The sequence below is a fragment of the Prionailurus viverrinus genome, chromosome F2 (genome assembly GCF_022837055.1).
Source record: "Prionailurus viverrinus isolate Anna chromosome F2, UM_Priviv_1.0, whole genome shotgun sequence".
Lineage (NCBI taxonomy): Eukaryota > Metazoa > Chordata > Mammalia > Carnivora > Felidae > Prionailurus > Prionailurus viverrinus.
The window spans coordinates 70034090-70045147 of NC_062578.1; positions in this window are offsets into that span (position 1 = coordinate 70034090).

The following is an 11058-nucleotide window of genomic DNA, read 5'->3' on the forward strand; positions in this document are numbered from 1 at the left end:
AGAAGAAAAACAAGAAAACAATATTAGTCATTGGATGCAAGGATGAACTCTCCACACCCTAGCAATAGGGAAGGATGGGAACGGAGAGCTCAACAGGCAACAGTAGCAGTGATATCCTTCTTCTTTTAGAGGAGAAAACAGCCCCAAAGCCATTGGACTGACAGGTTTCTTACATGTTCAGCTGGGAGTCTGAGCGTTTTGGGTCTTTCTACTTCCTCTCACAGAGAGTACAAAGCCAACACCATGCCTGTGTGTGTCTGTGTGTGTGCGTACACACACATGTGTATGTACACACATGTGTGTAAGGGTTTTTACATATGTAGTGAATCTGCATAGGTATGTACTTGATTTCGTGTACATGTGTGTTCACATATGCATGTTTCTTAGTGGTTGCATGTAAGGATGCAAATATGTGTGATATGTGTTTGTGTATGTGTGTAGGAGCGTTGGGGGGGATGCACAAAAAAGCTGCCCTAGGCTTTATCCTATTCTTTTTTTTTAATGTTTACTTATTTTTGAGAGACAGAGCAGGGCGGGGGGTGGGGGGAGAGAAACAGAGCATGAACAGGAAGCGTCAGAAAGAGAGGGAGACACAAAATCCGGAGCAGGCCTCAGGCTCTGAGCTGTCAGCACAGAGCCCGAGCCCAATGAGGGACTTGACCCCACGAACCATGAGGTCATGGCCTGAGCTGAAGTTGGACGCTCAACCGACTGAGCCGCCCAGGCACCCTGACTTCATCCTATTCTTAAAGCTAAGCAATAACATAAATAGTGTGAGTCAGAAAGGTGAAGGGTTAACTGTTTACTGAATACAAAATTCATTCAGAAAAAACTGTGCTTTGTAACTGGTAAGAGGAAGTATTGACCAGCTTCTGGTAAAGTTACAATGGCCAGACTTGCAAAGGAAACTCCTCCTAGCTTGGAATTTTAGAGTGTTTCCTAGGGTTTGAAAGGTGTCCAAAAAATGATGAGGCATTTCAACAAGGGGATGGATTGGGGAGACCTGGCGCTGAGCGCTTGAACTCACCTTCCTTTCCATCTACTACCCCCTTCCCTATCTTTCACAAATAAGTTTAAGAGAAAACTAATGGATTTATACTTAATATCTTCTCCCTTACCTTTTTTTTTTTTTTTGTCGTGTCCTGTCTTCTAATGGGGCTCAATGCGTAGTACAGGAAAAACCCATAACCCTTCATTCTAGCTCCTCTTCTTTTCACTAAATTATCTCAGTTTCCTCATCTGTCGAGTGGGTGTAATGATTATCTTGGAAGTGGTTGCTGTGTATCACACAAGCATAGCTTATAGCTTCCAGTCTGTAAGCTCTATGGAAATAGGGAACACTCCTGGTTTGTTCATCTTTGTCTATCGCGTATTCAGTACAATGCTTAGGTCCCTCAAAGTATTTGTTGCATGATTGAAGATGTCAAAAGGAGGCAATGTTTTAAATACATCCTTAAGTGCTATTATAAAGTCATTTGGTGGTAGTGGTGAAAGAGAAGTGATAGGGAGGGATTTCTCTAATTTGTACTCTACAGGGATTTCAAAAGAAGGTGGAAAGCAGGAAGGAGATAGTCTGTGTGGGAGCCAGAGGCTGGAAATGTCAAGCCAGACTGAGTCAGCTCATGCTTACGGAGACAGATCGCTTTGTTTATTGCCTCCCCTCCCGGGCTCTAAGTCCTTGGTCAGTCTGCACCCTCACATTTCTGGCGAACACAAATGCCTCAATCGACCAACAGGGGGTGCTCCTCTTATGAGCTTGGCCCTGACCTTGATCCTGTGATCTGACCAGCAAGGTAGGGAAAATAGAGACCTTTGCAAATCAGGTTCAGTATATACAGAGTCAGGCCCTGGTATTAATAGGATTTTATTTATACAAGAAAAAAAAAACCCACAATACGAGACACTTCACATTTCTCTGAAATAAAATACGCAACGGAACATAGAACTAACGACTGGAAATCACAGTGCTCCAGTGGGCTTTCCCACAGGACGGAAGGGTGAGTGTCTGCCCAGGTAAGTGCCCAAAATACTCAGCCCTCTTCCAGACGATTTAGCTAAATTCTGGAGAGTAAACTGCACACATGTCCTCTCCCCCCCACCCCTCAGGCCCAGCACTGTTGGGATCCCAAGAAGTCAGCCACATCCTGCTTGAACTATTTGCCATCGTTACTACAGATAACTGTAGTTATCTCCTTGCTAAGGGGCCAGTTTACGATTTCCTCAAGCGACCTCATTTCAGTTAAGCCTCACACCTTCCTTCCCCAGTAAGCAGTTATCAGGCTTGGTTGGGAGCTCAAGACTCAGGGATAAACGGGGAAGAATTCTTTCGCTTCGGAAGCTCACCAATACAGTGACCGCTTTATTGTAAGGATTAGCTGCACCGCTTTCTTCCTCTGCTGTAAACACCATGCCGAGGCTTTACGGCCCTTTATCTCAGTTATTTCCCACCACGGCTCTGTGTGGTAGGTACTCTCATTAGAGCCATTTTCAGGATGAGAACTGAGGGTTAAAGGGGTCCATAGCATGCCTAGAATGGTCAAATTACTGAGGAGAGATTCAAAATTGAAATTCAAACAGCCTCACTCTTGAATGGCAAGTCACTTCTGTACTAGAAGGGAAAGGGATGAAATGGCATAGATCCATTTAATGGCTATAGAAGTTAAGGGAGAATTCCCTGGTGCAGGATAATTCTAGTTGGGTCTTGAAACTAAATGGAAGCACGTAGTTAAAGGAGAGAAGTGAAGGCATTCTCGGAGGAAGAGAGCATTTACAAAACATCTCAGAATTATAAAAGTTCCTCTTATATTGTGATGCCAGGGTCATCGGTAAACATCTTTCTCCTGCCAGTGGGGTTGGGTGGTGGTGAAGGGACATGGGCGGAATGAAGCTAAAAGACTCTAAACTTTCTCAATTAAAACTTGAACGGCCATCTTCTTAACACCAAAGAGAATTTCAATCTTTGTGTGTGTGTTATATTTGAGAGAACCAGGTTATTTAGAGTTGAATATGTGAGTAAGTTGGGTGACTGTCGTGATTAGTCGTATTAGATCAGTACTTCCAAGGTCGTAAGGCAAGTTTGTTGTGTGGCTCACGTATGACCTTAGAAACTGGTGCCTAAAGTCAGTCCAGGGTGGTTTCAGCAAGAGTGCCAGAATTGCAGTGCTCAAGATGGAAATGATGGGTAAGAATGTGTAAGTTCCTAGGCAGGAATTAGGGGTTGGGCGGAAGATAGGTAGCCTTTTCCAACCTTCTGCATTTAACCAGAAATGTGACGTCACCAGCTTGTCCTGCCCTGTGAAATGGAATGGAAGATACGGTCTATCTGTTCCCATTGCCTCCGGTTTTTAGGAAACAAATCCTAGGCATACAGAGCCATGGACAGGAAAGTCACCCATTGGAACATATTTATTTGCAGGAAGATAATTTAAGTGATTCAGTAGAAGGGATATCCAAGATATCTTTCTTTTTCCTTTTCTCCATGTAAGTTAGCTATCCGTCAACTTTCCCATTGGCTACATTCTTACAAAGGAATAATCGGCACAGGACACCTTTGGGGGGTTTTGTTTGTTTGGTTTTGGTTTTGGTGTTTAAAGTATACAACCTGATGATTTGATGTACATAGCCATTGTAAAATGATTACCAAGATGAAGGTGATTAACACACCCATCATTTCACATAGTTAATAGAGGTACCTTTCTTTTTTTCTGCGGTGAGAATGCTTAAGACTGACTCTCACCAACTTTCCAACATACACATTATTAACTACAGTCACCATTCTGTAAGTAGATCCTCAGAATGTATTCTTCCTAGAACTGAAAACGCATGCTCTTTGTCTTACATCGCCCACATGACACTTTGAAAAGAGTCTGCCTGCGAGGGATGGCGCCTGAACTTGGCTGGGAAATTGTGGAAACAATGAAAGATACGTGGGTGTCCTCACCTCTGCTGTCTCAAAATGTCCAGCTCTCGGGTTGAATATTTTCCCCCATGAAAACCCCATTAAAAACAGAAACCAGAACTACGAACTAAAAGAAAAATATCTATTTGAATTTTTCTTCCGGTGAACTGCCTTCTTAGCTATTTTAGTACATTTTCTTGGTGGCTGATGCATAGCGAACAGAATTGCGTTTCTTTCCCACAGACATCATATTTCTTCGAACAATCCCTGGAACGACAGTCATCTCAGGACCCTTGACTCACAACATCAAAGCCACTGGAGAAAGCATGGGCTGGGGAGAGGGAAGAAGCAGGGGTAGCATCCCACCTGGGGCCCTCTTTCCCAGAGGCCGCCAGGTAGCATCAGGTGATGTGTGACAGTTTCCTGGAAAAGTGAGAGGCTTTTCTCTCCTGCATATTGACTGCCATTCCTGCATCCCACTAATTCTGGAAGTCAAGTGATCAAGATCGCTGATGCTGAAAGCTGAACAAATATTAGTGATAAATCGTGGAAATGCAGAGTTGAGAGCCAGACAGAAGGCCAAGAAGATATCTGAGTCAGCCTTCTGACTAGTAGCAGGTTGATGGGTTATTATTATGCTGGTTTTGAAGACCAGGCAACTGAGGACCAGAAGTGTTTAGGCATCCTCTTCTGGTCCAAGGTCAGCTCCAGGGGGAAATGATTCTCTTTCCATCATCACACATACTTCCCCAACTAGTCAGCAAGGGACATCGAATCAGCATAGTAGCCATATCTGTAGCTATGGAACACATGAGATTTTCCCTTTGCACACACACCTATGAAGGATGTACTACGGTCATCACCCCTGGGGGTTAGCTTTGGGACTTCCTAATACTCAGAGCAACGTAAGCAAAACTGCCTCACTTTGCATAGCCGAATTCAGAACTGAGCAAAATCATACTGGATGTTCTGTTCTCTTTTGTAGCCAGATATTTTTAGATACTCCTTTTTTGACCCCTTGTAAAAATAATACACGTCTATTGTGAAAATAAAAGATAAATATAACAAAGCTTTCTCAAAAACACCGTTCTGCAATTACAAAAATCACGATTAACATTTTAGCGTACAGCAAGTCAGCAAACTTTTTCTCTAAGAACCAGATGATAAATATTTAGGCTTTGAGGAGTGATGGTCCTTCACACAACAGCTCAATTCTGCCATTGTAGCACAGAGGCAGCTATAGACAACACATGAAGAATGAGTGTGGCGGTGTTTCAATTATTTACAAAAACAGGCAGTGGAATAGATTTGGCCCATGGGCCATAGTTTGCTAACCCCTGGCATGTAGAATTTGGAATTTCTTTCTATGCGTATCACATCATGTATACAACTCTGTATCCTGCTCTTTTCCCTTGATGTTATAACACAAATGCTGTCTCGGGTTATTGAATGCCCTTACACAGTATTCTGCACGCAACTGTTGCATATTATTCATTTTATGAAGATACCAAAATTTGCTATGACATCAGATATTTAGATGTTTTATAGTTTTCTTACTATTTTACATACCGTGATGAACATCTGTGAGTACACTTATCTCCATTTCAGGTTATTTCCGTAGGACAGATTTCTGGAAGTGTTGTTTTTTTTTTAAATACTCTTAGAAAATATTGCCAACTTTTTTTTTGTCTCAAAAGGCTTTACCAGTTTCCTCCCAGAACTGTGTATGAAGTTGCTCATTTCTCCATAACCACACCAACACTGAATATTACCACTTTGTAAATCATTGCTGCTTTTATAAGATCCAGAACATTTTAGGTAAGTGAGGAACTGTGAAAACATGGGACTTAGGTCACTAGACCTCCTCACCCTTCACTCACACAGATGACTCCACCAGAAGGGAATGCTAAGAGATCAGGGGCCTAGCTCTTTCTCCTTTCCTGTACCCTCGCAATCAACCCCCCCCCCCCCTCTTCTGCTCCAGGCAGAGGGCAGAGAATGAAACCTATTATCTTTCTGAATGGTCCTTCCCTCTTCCTGCCCATCTCACATCTGGACTGAATACAAATCCCCTGGTTTCCTGTTTCTCTCCCCACGAAAGATTCCGAATGTCAATTCCAAATTAACTCTTTTTTTGCTCTTTGCCTCTGTATCTCAGTTCAACCCCCAACCCTTTTACTGACATTTTCTTATTGTCTCAAGAGGAGTGTTAATGAGCTCTGCCTTTTTAAGACTCCCCATCCAGCCATCTTGGCTAGTTGTCTTCCCTGGGCAGAAAGCCCACGTGAATATGTGAAGATGCTCTGTGGGCAATAGAGAATAGTGGTGTCTGTGGTGTAGGTATGTGAATTCAAACTCTTCTGACAATGTGCCAGCCGAAGAGGTTCTCCAGTGTATTGACTAGATCAAGCCCATAGGGTCTCACACTTACGATCCTGGGTCTATCTCATCAGCCTCTTCTATCGTATATCTTCTGCATTTTTCCCAAATACTTGGCTCAGGTCAGATACATTAGGCTCAAATTTTGACTGTGAAACTGATTATGGCTATGGAAAAGTCCCTTAATCTCCATCAACCTCTATTTCTTCATCTGTAAAGTGGGCATAACACTACCTTTCTCCTGGAGGTAAGATAATAGTATCTTTCCCATAATGACTTGTGCGTAGTAAATGTGATTCCACATTCTTATAACTCTGCCTGTCCACTCTTTTATCCTCACTGCCACTGACTTTCGTCTGGTCAAAACTATTGCACTGTAAGTCTGACAGCATCTTTGCATGCTAGCCAGGCACACAGGCCTTCACAACCGGCCCTTGTCCAGACTTCCACAGCTTCTTGTCCCCTCCCCCCACCAGCTGTTCTCAGACCCCAGTCAAACCCCACTGTCCCCACACACATTTTAGCACAGCTAGTCTTTGACTCATCACGATCTTCTATCTCCTCCTGTGTCGTTTCCTTGCAAACATTTTAAATTAAGAAAAGCTCAAATATCACCTCTCTGATATCACCTGTCTCTCAGATACTATCTCCCACCACACTAGACCCATATATGATGGCACTGAAGCGCTTCAGTGTCCTAACAGATATTTATTGAGCAGCTAGTATGTGCCAGGAACTTCACTAAGCATTGGGAATACATCCAGGAGCAAGACAGACCCTTGTTCTTCTCACAGCCACTTACAATAGCTTCTGCATTTTGACCATTACGTCAATTGGAAGTCGGGGGCCTTCCTTCCAGACTGGGAGCTCCATGAGGAAAAGGGTGATATTCTATTTGTCAGTTAGCCCTGGGCTGGGCACACAGTGTGGGAGCTTAGGGGATGTTTATGGAATAACTGTATGTTTTGTTGCCGACAGGAAGCAGTGACCTTCTTCGGAATAGGACAGTGTCTGATTCACCTCTGTATCCCGCCCCCCCCCCCAAGCAGCCAGCACAGAGCCTGGCACTGTAAATCCTGAGTAAATGAATACAGGAGGAAATGAATAACTGACACCAGATTGCCTCCTGACCCCCTTTCCTTAACTCTCACCAAAGAAAACAAAACCCAACAAAAAAGCAAGGAAGAAAACTGGTTCCCAAACCTGAATATCCCCATACACGGTACACTATCGTTTCCAGGAAGATGTGAGCTTCCCAAGTTACAAAGTTTGATACGTTGTAACAGTAATAATAACCATAGTTATCACTTCGTGATGGCTAATTGACATATTCACCTCTTGTTGGCTGAGGGAGCTGAGGTGGGGGATACCGAGCCTCAGTTTCCTCTTCTGGAAGATGGAGATAATCAAGCATACACAAGTATGCTGAGGGATCATTCAAGTAAATGAGGTAAACTGCCTTTAAGCACCTATCTCCTGGCACAGAGTAGGTACTCAAGAAGTGTTAGGGTTTTCTTTTTCTCTCTAGCATGCTAGTAATCTGTGTGACAGCAAAATTTACGCTTGTTTTCGTTAAAAGTGCCTCCTATTTTTCCCCCAGTCAAATGCACAGATTCTTATTCCAAGAGCGTCATGGGTATCTGCCGACCCCCAGAGAATTCTGAATTTTCTCAGTGTGCAGGGCGGTGCTGTAATAAGGGACAATAGAACGGCATCGAATTGTGTTCACTGGTTAAGTGTTAGGTATGCTCTGTTCTCAAGGTGGCTGGGCTGAATTCACTAATTCATTCAACACAGATTTCCGAAGGGCTGGCCGTGCGCCAGGCGCGGTACTAGGCGTGGCTTGTGGCAGAAATCAAAGTCCTCCTCTCGTGGAGCTGATTAGGGAATCAAACAGTAAACATATAACATTTCTATGTGAAATGAGGATGAGTGTGATGGAGGGAAACCCAGCGTTAAGAGGAGAGGGTGTGCTGGAGAAGGCTGGGTGGGGGAGTCGGAAGCGGGGAGAGACTGAGTCTCTGGCGAGCCACAGGATGAGTGACTGCGGGCAGTGCAGGGTCCTGTGCGTCTGCACAGGTCACCCACCCATGAACCAGCCCTGACTTTGGGCAAGCTTGCAGGCTTTTCTCTGCTTTGATTTTTAAATGGGAAGAGACTGGGAAATATTGGCACATTGGATGAAGGGTATTGGATCTAAAGCTGTTTGCCCCCAAGCACCTTGTACCGAGCTGTTTTTCTAGGCTTCGGGGAATCCTGGATGGGAGTGCATGTGTGGTGTATACGGGGTGTGTGATATGTATGGAGTGTGTGTGAGAGATTGCTTGTGCATGCGTGTGCGTATGGGGGGCGGGTGCTTGTGTTTGTGTTTCCACTGGGAAGTGTGCGCACAGTATCGTATTTTCCAAAAAGGTGCATGACCACTTCTAAAGGGTTAGGAACCATTTACTTAAAGAAATGGAACCAGAAATTTCACCTCCCCGTAGGGAAGCAATACTATTAATTTCTACCACGTGCGTGTCTCCTACTGTACAACATGTTCATATTTCATCTCATCTGTGCCCAGAGAAAGCACTAGGCTAGACAGAGCAGGACTTTGACAGCAGTTTTTCTCCCTGATTCTAAAACCCGGGTTCCTAAATGTCCTCGCCATTGGAGGGCATCACTGTTTACCTTTTCCATCTCTGCCGTGTTCCTGAAAGCAGCGAATCAAGGGCAGAACCTCAGTTTGACCTTAAACTATTCAGCTCCACTTAATTACCTATTGTGGTGGAAGGCACATAAATACAGGATGTGCCTTCGCTCCGCCATTCTGCTTTGCATCATTATCAAAAAGACAAATGTAATTCATGTCCAATTACTCACTCACCGCAAGGTCAGAATATTTATTTTTATCTTACTTGCGATGTTTAGGGTTAGTGATATCAGTATTTATTCACGGCTAACCTAAATCAAACATCCTGTTGATATCTATAAAGGGCCATATAGTTATTGTCGCAGGTATGCTGAGTCACAGAGCACATACAAAGTTTATGAGTTGACAGGGAAAAGGCTGCAGGGAGGGGAGATAAGTGTGCAAGTGGTTTGCGAAATAGCCGCATTGTTTATTTATATTGTCCATTTATTGAACTTGATAGGTGCTTGGGAAACCGAAGCCACTTAGAAACAAAATAGTGAGGATTGTTTTTTCTAATTATTATTATTATTGTTTTTAAACGTGATACCGGTGGTAACTTTTTGGTTAAATTCATCGAAGGCTCCTTCTAGAAATCGTTTTCTCTTTCTAATGGAATAGAGCTTTGACCAGCTAGAGAAAGACGAGGAAAGACATAGGAGAGATGGCGAAAGACAGGGGACTCATGTGACCAGGATTAATTTACTCACAGATCCAGAGTAGCAACTGCTGCTGTCTGTCCAAAATTTCTGTGGTCAATTAATGAGATTAATTTGAAGAGGCTCTATCAAAAGGGAGGACCCAAATGCTTAGAAGTCGCAGTATTCGATTGATCCATTCCTTTTTCCGTTCAGATCCGCCCAGTCAAACATATTTTGTTGTCTTTGGCCACTGATATCAAAACATATTAGCTAATTTCCTGAGCTTTTTGTCAATTCTATGTCTTTGCAGACCTCACTCTTGTAGATTGTACCTGGCAGTCCATCTTTATTTTCTTGCCCTATCTCCATCTACCTACAGTAACAGAATATTTATATATAAATATATATATATAAATATATATATATATATTTTTTTTTTTTTTTCCTTAACCCATCCCATTGTTTCCCTTGGTGTCCTAGGATCGATCAGCAGTCTGGGAATCAAGCTTCCAGATGAAATCTTACTATGAGTTAGTAGCTGTGAAATGTGGGCAAATATTTTACCTCTGAGCCTTGGTTTCGGTCTATAAAAGGAGGATGTGAAATCAAATAGTTTCTTTGGTCCCTTCCTATTATATCTGTCTGTATTTCTATAATTTTGTATCTAGTTACTCTAAGGCACGTGGTCATTAGTAATGGGGCAGCTGACTCTCAGCTTAATCAGACAAGCCAAGCTGGGGAATTTGTGAATGATTTTAGAGTCTCTGGTCAATAATAAATGAAATATGAGTCATTGATGTGATATAGTCTCCAGAAAGGTAAATTTGATGTTTGAATACATTGAAATATATTCAATTTTAGAATATGAAATTTCCATTTGGGTGAATCAAGCATGGTTAAATAAAGGCAACTTCATAAGGTTCATGGTCTATGGACTGAGATAGAGGCAGGAAAATCTGGTTTCCTCTATTCTGCTCAGCTCACACCAAAAAGAGGGTAAAAGAACAAAAAGAGAAACACACTCAGAAGACGGAGAAAGTGTTGGGAGGGAATTGAAAGGATGTCTGAGGGAATGGGGAAAAATAAAGGAGTTGTTTCATTTGGATATGTTAGTAGCCTTCTAATGTTGGCAAAGTTGTACAAAAGACAAAATATTTCTGCATATATATATATGCATATATACATATATATATATATATATATATAATGAAAAATTAAGATCATGACTAGAAAGTTCAGGAAGACTCAGATTCATGTAAGGAAACATTTTGGAGCAGAGCTGTCCAAAATTTGAATGTGCCATGTCAGCTGGTTGTGAAAGTGCCCTCACTGGGTAGTTTAAATCCAGGATAATCACGGCCATTCCAGCAGCACAGGACATTGGGGATAGTCGTATAGCCCAGTGGCATCAGCCCGGGGGAGGTTTGCCATCCAGGGGACACTTGGCAATGCCTGGAGATATCTCG